General features: G+C 42.6%; 1 long non-coding RNA gene across 1 annotated transcript in view; it reads left to right on the top strand.

Annotated features, from left to right (window-relative positions):
* LOC147606484 (uncharacterized) overlaps positions 1-8,990 on the top strand; it is a 19,138-nt gene extending 10,148 nt beyond the window's left edge. Inside the window, exon 3 of the long non-coding RNA XR_015264982.1 lies at positions 8,560-8,990. This is a non-coding gene — a long non-coding RNA (uncharacterized LOC147606484). The remainder of the gene's footprint in view (positions 1-8,559) is intronic.
* The last annotated feature ends 232 nt before the right edge of the window (positions 8,991-9,222 follow it).

Here is a 9,222-nt window from a genome sequence, read left to right as displayed (position 1 = left end):
ATTAGTACATACTTACATATTTGAGGAGTGCCACATTGTATTTTGCAAAATTATACAATATTTAGGCCCCCTCTTATAACCATCAAAAACATCTAACTACATAGGAAAATTTCCTTTGTAGATGATTCGTGTAGCTCTACATTATCAAAAAGTATACTTATATGCTTTCAAAACATGGTGTCATCATAACTTTGTAGATGATTCGTCTAGCTCTACATTATCAAAAAGTATATTTATAAGCTTTCAAAACGCGGTGTCATCATAACTTCCAAATTTGATGTCTGACCTTACTTTTTCTTTGAGAATTTCCCATCAAAATAGAGCACACCATATGCTTGGTAGTACGTAGCTCATATTACATTATATTTAATTCACACCATTAGCCATGATGGATACTGCCTCCAAAAAGAAAATGTATGCAAGTGCATTATTCCAATGCACGTATACGCTGTTGGTTGGCACGTAAGACCCTAAGCTGCCTATCTTAATTTTAGCCTTCCTGGAGGAGGTCTCACCTTATAATGTTGAGTGGATATTTTGATCCCAATCAGTCATGTTTTGGGTTACTATTTTCTTCAAGCTATACTACAGCACTTAGTTTGTGGATTCTGCTTAGACTTGGTCTAATAAATTGGTGATAGCTAATACTACACATGCTAGTTGAGGACCTCTATGTGTGTGCCTTGCTAGTGATAATGCTGAACTGTTGAGGAAGCCCGTCTACTAAACCATGGTCATTACCTCATTTAATCTATGAAACCTATGAAGCCTAATGGACGTCAACGTCCATCCACTTGGAAGAATTAGTGTCAATGACGTCAATAATTAGTGTCAACAACCCACAGTAGGTTTGATGGGGTGGCATCCATCTTGTCTCAGGTTGCCCATGCTAGTGCAAGCAATATCAAGGAAACCCTCCATGGTGTTTCTTTGCTAAACTTTAATGCTTTACGTAGCCCAATATAACCCGCTCAGTATGCATCCACCAGCATATAGTAGACCATCTACACCTCTTTAGACACAATAATCTCATGCACAAAGTGGTACTAAATCTCAATGTTCTTGGTGTGAGCATGGAACACTATATTCTTTACAAAAGCCATGTAACTCTACCTATCATAATGTAATACTATTGGTGGTTGTTTTTGCACTACTCCTATGTGCTTGGAGTGAGCATGGAACACTAGATTCCTTGTAATAGCCATGTAAGTTTGGGTATCGCAATGCAACACTATTGGTGGTTGCTTTTGCACTACTCCCATGTCCTTGAGCCATAGTGCCTCACAAGAGGATACGTCTATAGCCTTGTACTCAACCGAAGAGAGGGCCATAATAGGCTACTTCTTGCTTATCCAAGAAATACATCATAAATCAAGCATGAAGTAATATCATGTCATTGAGCATCTCACTAATCTGCATCACTAGACTAGTTAGAGTCACAAAACCCACAAAGTTCCTATAGTGTAGGTGATGTCATAAGCTAGTTGTGCACTCAATCAAGCACTGTCGTTTGCCTTGACCCATGGCATTGAGTTGCGGAAGCCCATTGTTATTATTATGAGGAGGTGAAGACAGCCTAAGAGGGTGTCAATCCCTTAGTTGTAGCTAGTCTCAATATCAACTCACTCATGGATCTCCTCTATCACCAAGAATCACGGAGAAGCTAGAGAGTTTCACTTCCTTCTCCTTAGTCCACTCTCACTCACACTCTCTTGCCACCAATCACTCTAACATGCCCAAGCTCACATCATGCCCAAGCACATCAAGCTCCCTTCTCCTTAGTCCATTCTCACACTCACAGTCTCTTGCCACCAATCACTCTAACATGCCCAAGCTCACATCAAGCACACAAGCATGCAAGCAAAAACGTAGAAGCCAACATACAAGCATTGAGAAAAAAAACAAGAAGAAGGAAAGTGAAACTTGGAAATGACAATGGTGGATCGTTTTCATATTCTCCAAAATGACTTATATACATATGGGCTTTGCCTGGTGGTGTAAGGCCGCAAGTCCTTAATTGCAATAATACCGCAAGTCGTAATAATACCGCACTAGGATATCGCATTGCGGTATGAGATCCGAACAGTCGTATCTATCAGGAATAATCGGGTCGGAAGGGTTGCAAGTCGATTGCCGAAGCGGCATTCTTGTATCTATTTGTATTTCATGTATCTCTGAAATTTGTAATCTGAATTGTATCTAAAATCCGAGTTCAATCTTGTAGCGATGCTCTGTCTATTCTCTTTTCTATTCTGTATACATAATTGTGTATCTGCGATGATGTTAAATATTATTAATAGTGAAGTGCTAAGTAGGTAATCAGTCCGTATGCGCAAGTAAATATGTGTTACTTGTTGTTAAGCATACACTTTGGCGACCCCACGATTTCTAGCAGTGGTTATGCAGGCGTAATGCATGCGCACGTGTTCTCAAGGACCTCCAGAGGTGATCGTACCTTCTACGGGTAGATCTCGATGGCAGCAAACATGGAGGGTAGCTCCACCTGCGGGCGGAGGGCGATGTTTGTACGCCGGAGATTCAAGGAGATGGTTTACGAGTCCAGTATCCGGGAGTATGCCACTGCTGCAGCTCCTCTTTGGCGTACACACTCCGTTTCACCGATCCGGCAAGTTTCGTCCTCCAGGCGGGTGTTGATTGCACCTTCGTCTCACCAAGTGTGGGCAGAATCCCCGGTCTTGTTTGGCAATTGTTTCCATTTGTTGCGGGGATGGCAGCCGCACAAGTTAAGTATGCCAAGTTTAGTGGTAGGTCCAAGGATGATCCAGATGCCCATGTTAGGTAGTTTGACAATATTTATGGCCTTAATGTTCCGGGTGTGATCAATCCTGTACGTAAGGAAGCTATTTTTGAGTCAACATTGGATGGCAAAGCAGCTAGGTGGCTGGCGGAGTATGCGACGGACCATTTTTCGGATTATGATTCGATCCGGGTGGCATTTTTGCGATAGTTTTGTCAGGAGAAAACCATCCTGCAGATCCTTGAGGGATTGCGGCTATTGAAACAAGGCAGGCAAGATGTGGAAGACTATGCGGCCAGTTTCAGGGTTCTGCTCCAACGAGTTCCAGGGAACCAGCAACCTGTTGTCGAGGTGCTTAATAATTATTTTATTGCAAGCCTGTCTCGAGATCTGAGGACAGCGTTGGCGACCATCGACCGAGTGGGCACTGCGCTTGGCGTTGTGATGGAGCAGGCCATCCGAGCAAGGGAAGCTTTATAGCACAATTCTGGGCATAAGCATAAGTCATAAGCATAAGCATAAGTCATCCAAGCATAAGTCCAAGAAGAATGCGTCAAAGAGCGCATCTATGAGTAAGCGGCATAGCAGCACTAATGTCGATTCTGATGAAGATAGCTCCAATGCTGAGTCCGCCAGTGGAAGTAGTGAAGAGTCTGGAGAGGAGGATGAGAAGACGACCAAGAAATCCCATAAGAGTGGGAAGGTGAACTCATTCGGCCTTGGAGAGACGTCTACTGCTCCGCTATACGGAAGGACATTTGGTGTTCGACTTGCTGGATTCCGGGACATCTTGCAGCCGAATGTGCAATGAATGAAAAGTGGTGTGCGATTTGTAATACGACGACACATAACACCCTCCAGTGTCATTACAATGGGCACGGCACAAGAGCAAGGGGACCGCCTATTTGGCCATCTCCAGAGAAACAAGATCCTTCAGCATCTTATATGCAGTCCTAAGAGAAAGCGGAATCGCACAGGGATAAGATTTTTTCCATGGTGGTGGCTATGGTTGAAGTCGTGGACGTGGTGGCCGAGGAGCTGGCCGACCCCAGACTTGTCATTTCTATTTACAGGAGGGCCATTGGCGATCAGAATGTCCTGATGTGCAGGAGTTTGACAAATAGAAGGTCAAGGCATATGGGAAAGCACCTAGTGTTTCCATGGTGCAGATTGCGGAAGATGATGGCAATAGTTTCCTTCCTGATGTGAAAGTGGCCACGCGATCCAGAAAGCAGGTTTGTTCGACCCCACTCCAACCAATGACCACTATTGAATGGCGAGAGTAGGAGCAGGTCCGGAAGCAGGTGAAGACATGGGCCGAGATCGCATCTTCTTCAAAGGCGGTACCCATTCTAAGCCCTGGAGCAGTTTCGTATCGAGCCATGAGTTCTCGATAGGCCAAAGAACATGTTCCAGTCCCAGAGCTCAAGATCGCACCTTGCAGTGCACGATCTCCCGAAAAGGCATCAGATCCAATCGACATCGTGGGTGAGGCTAAGTCAGCTGTAGTAGGGGAGGATGATGCGTGGTCTTGGGACGCATTCTTGGAGGCACCCATTCAAATTCCCTTGGGAAAAGTGCTGCAGTTGGTTCCAGCATTTCATCAGAAGTTGGTGACTGGAGTATCTTCAGATCAGGTCTTGCCACCGGCAATGGGAGCGGTTCAGCCAACGGGGGAACCTGTTGCCGCGGTACCATTGGCGGATACCCGAGTTCCAGTCATTAAGCTCACTATAAAGGATTAGTTATTGATCATGTGCTGATTGATGGAGGCTCGGGGGTGAATATTACGATGCTTCAGATGTGCCGAACTCTTGGATGGCTTGACTGGGAACCCGCACCATTTCTAATTTGCATGGCTGATCAGTGGAGCATGCGACCTCTGGGAATTTTGAAGGCAGTGATCATTGAAGTTGCGGGAATTTCTTTTGTGGTGTCTTTTGTGGTGATGAATACTGAAGACCATAATGCAGATTTTAATCTGTTACTGGGAAGACCATGGTTGCGACAAGCCAAAGTCAAAGTCAAACAGAACTGGGAGTGCAATCGGCTCACATTGTGCAGAGGCTGAAAGAAGGTGTCCTTTCAGATGGGTGGTTTTTGTCACCTACAGCATGGAGTGCGGCCAGTGATTTAATGAGACTGTGAATATGGTGGAAGGCTTGGATGATGACAAGGAAGAGGAATTCCTTAAGGCCAATGCTGATTTGCTACCTCTTTGCTCGGTGGATATGGAACCTCTGTACCAACAGTATGCGATGCAATCTTATTCGGCTACGGTTAAGGAACTGTCCCTTGATGAAGGCATTCCAAATGATTTTCCACCTGCAGTTGATGAGGACGTGGACATGATGGCATTATTAGCGCAAGAGCGGGATTTTGAGGAGCAGATGAATCAGATTACCTGAGTACGGGAGGATGTTTTGGACACTGTGTTCTTGGATTCTGCTCAATCGGCAAAACCAGTAAAGATCAGTGCACTTCTGGAGAGTGATTTCCGGACAGAATTGATACAGTTATTAATAGAGTTCCGAGATGTGTTTGCTTGGGATTATTCGGAGATAAAAGGTCTCAACCCTAAATTTTATCAGCATTGGATCAATCTGAAGAAGGATGCTGTACCTTCGAAGATGCATCGGTACCGCATGAATCCACATATGGCTAAGCAGGTAAAGGAAGAGCTCGATCGCTTATTGCATGTCGGATTTATAGTTCCAATAGAGAATCCGGAGTGGATCTCTCCAATTGTCATTGTGCCCAAGAAAAATAAGAAGCTCCGCATTTGCGTGTATTACCGCAAGCTCAATGTAGCAACTATTCCGGACCCGTTTCCATTGCCTTACATGGATTCCATTCTGTATGATGTGGCCAGACATGAGATGTATTCTTTCCTTGATGGGTTTAGTGGCTGCAATCAGATCCGCATGGCGATTGAAGATGAGGCGAAGACCACGTTCATTACTACCTGGGGTGTATTTGTCTGTACAGTAATGTGGTTTGGCGCAATGCACCCTCGACATTTCAACGCACTGTCTAGGAGATTTTTAGTCCTTATCTAACAGAGTTCATGCGGATATTTCTGGATGAGCTAAGTGTTTTTGGAAGGATGATCCAGCATTTGGAGCAGTTGCGGCTCTGTTTTCAACGATGCAAGGATGTTTCCTTCAGTTTAAACCTAATGAAATGCGCTTTTACGGTCAGGAGCGGCAGATTACTTGGTCATGTTATTTCCCAGGAGGGCATTGTGGTGGATCCGGATAAAGTGGCCGCAGTCATGCAGGCACTCGTACCAGCCAATCCAAAAGCCTGCATGAGATTCCTTAGCCAGATTAGATGGCATAGCAGGCATTTGCGATTTTTAGCTCACTTAGCAATTCCATTGAATGCAGTTGCCCATGCCGATTCCAAAGCAGAAAGGGAGGCGGCCCGAGCCTCACATGAGTTGTATGTGCAGGCGACTACAGAGGAGCTTCTTCGTCGCCAAACATCAGACTCTTTGTCCACTTACCTACAGGCTTTTCTTGGTGCGGTGACAATAGACTTAAATCAGCTTGAAGATCTAGTGGGAGCCTTGCAACAGGAAGTGCGTCAAGAGTGGGAGGCTCAAATGCAACAATGGCGTGGCGTTGTCACTCCAACCTGCCGCCCTATTTTGCGACCGGCCAGCCGAGATGAGCCAAACCCTGATGCGGGCAATCCTCATACTGTGCTGAGTTTCCTGCAGAGCCCTCTTGTGCCTGTGGCAAGTGTGGGTCTTCCGTCATAAGTTTCTATGGTGCGACCTTCTACTTGGGATAAGGGAAAGACTGTGGTTTCTAAAGACACAGTAGTTTTGCAGGAAGCAAAGGTTTCTCAATTGAAAGTAGAGTGTTCTCATCTGCAAACTGAGCTGAAGGATACTCTTCATATTAAAAAGGCTGTACTTCAAGGTGCCAAAGTTACTAAGGCTAGGATGCAAAAATTATGCTTTTGGTTTGAATTATGTGCGCATTTCTATGCCTTGCACCTTCTGCCTTGACCTCCATGGTGGGCGAGAGGCAGATACTTTTATGCAGCGTCATTATCCTTTTCACACTCCTTTTGCTCCTATGCCAGATCCCCCTGCTCTTTTTCCACAAACTGTCTTAATGGATCCAGATGAACAACAGGTGCAGCAGGGAGCCAATCCTAACCAGCAGATTCCACAGCAGTTGTTGCCGTGAGAGCCATGGCCAAACCCTGAACCGGTGGATCCGCAGCAGCCTCGTCCTTTGCAATGGTTAATTGAGTAGGAGGCTGATCGAGAGGCTCGTGCTTAGCATCGTGCGCGGATTCATGACACTTTACATATTAGCAGTGATTCTGACACTAGTGCATAATAAGTTTAGAATTATTTTTTGGGATTTTATAGATACACTTTGTGCGGTGGTTGCTTGAATCTTGGTACTGCACCAAGCTCTTCATTCAATTTATTGCCTTAGTCTCGGCTTGCTGTGGTGCATCATGTTGAGGGTCTATCGAATTCCATGAATCTGTACCTACTTCCAACATGTTTTAGGTCGCAAAGTATCTAGTTACCACACACACAGACACTTGAAAGAAGTAATGTGACTCTAGGATTTTTTTTCTCACTCTTTTTATAAATTAAAACATTAGAGGTTACAAATTTTATCTTCATTACTACATCTAAAGACCATCTTCATTACTACATCTAAAAGGAGACCTTACAAATTTTATCTTCATTACTACATCTAAAAGGAGACCTTACAAATTTTACCTTCATTACTACAAAGACCTTCATTACTACATCTAAAGACCATCATGTTTTTTAGAGGTAATAGTCTTTACCTTTATTACTACATCTAAAAACCATCACGTTTTTTTTAGAGGTAATAGGTTTTACCTTCATTACTACATCTAAAAGGAGACCTTGATTCAAAGGTGTGCACTTAAGTGTTATTGGAAACACATATGCTACGTGATGGTAATAATGATGATGAAAAAAAATACATCAACCTTCCAAACTTGTTGGGTTTAGATTGAGTAATGCATTACCTTGACTTTGTTATCCTTTAACTCCCCTTACAAGTTAGCACCTGAAGATGTCGATCCCCACATAAATACAACTCAAGATCAACTCTCAAATTCTATGTTGAACCCCACACAAGATTAACTCTCAAATTCAGTTGATGCTTGTTATTGTAGGGATGTTCTATATTTAATGATATGTTTTGAAGGGTGATGCTATAAAAGGAAAATTTAAACATCCCAATTCTAATTATGTGTATATAGGTTACCTAGAAAATGAAGATCCTAAGGGTGAGTAATAAATTGTACTATTAGTGCAGCTTGAAAATTGTCCATTTGTAGCTTTTAATGGCATATATAGGGGACAAGCAAGCTTTCCCATCAATTAAGAAGCACGATTTTCAAGTTTTATAGTCAAGTTGTACTAGCAGCACAACTTGAAAATTGTCCATTTGTAGCTTTTATTGGCATATATAGAGGACAAGCAATCTTTCCTACCAATTAAGAAGGACAATTTTTAAGTTTTATGATCAATTTATCATGCACTTTGGTAAGTTTGATGCACTAGTATATTCATATTCTTTGTGCTTGCTCTCCCCTTACCCTTATCCTTGAATAAGACCTCTTAAAAACACACAAGATTGTATAGCTTTGGGCGTTAGCACTTTTATGAAGGATATCATCACTCTAGTACTTTAAAATGACTACGTGAAAGTGTAGTTGGGCGAGAAGTTCTCATTGGACAATGATCTTACCAATGACCCCCTTAGTTGGGTCCTCCTTGTATTGCACAGGCGTATTGTGGCCTTCTGATGTTAATAGAGGTGCCTTTGCCCAAGGAAGACATTGCAGTGAATGCATCTCGACACCGGCGGAGACTACAACAGAGGATCAGGACCATACTAGCACGGCATGGGAGACGTCCAGTCAGAGTACTCACCATGGAGGACATTGAGGATATCCGCCATCGACCGATGAGAGACATCTTTGGATAGTGATGTGTATGATGCTTACCTTTGTTGTTGGAGTTTTCCTCCCAGATGTTATCCATTAGGAGCTCCTGTTACTGTACTTTTCCTCATAGTTGTTTCAGTTTCAGTTAGTTGTTTAGTTGTTTTTAGCTTTCCTTACACAGACATTGTATCAGATCCACCAATTGTTGTAAACTTTTTGGTCTCATAGGTCATTTTGGCCTTTTGAAGACGTTAATATATCATTTCATTTCATTTCATTTCTCTCTCTCTCTCTCTCTCTCTCTCTCTATATATATATATATATATATATACACATATATATATATATGTATATATATACATATATATGTATATATATACATATATATACACATATATGTATATGTATATATATACATATATATGTATATATATGTATATATATATATATATATATATATATACATATATATGTATATATATACATATACATATATGTGTATA

The sequence above is a fragment of the Cibotium barometz genome, chromosome 57 (assembly GCF_041138505.1).
Source record: "Cibotium barometz isolate CiBa-2024 chromosome 57, ASM4113850v1, whole genome shotgun sequence".
Taxonomy (NCBI): Eukaryota; Viridiplantae; Streptophyta; class Polypodiopsida; order Cyatheales; family Cibotiaceae; genus Cibotium; species Cibotium barometz.
Note: the sequence above shows the minus strand (reverse complement) of the source record. Positions and strands in the feature narration are given on the sequence as shown.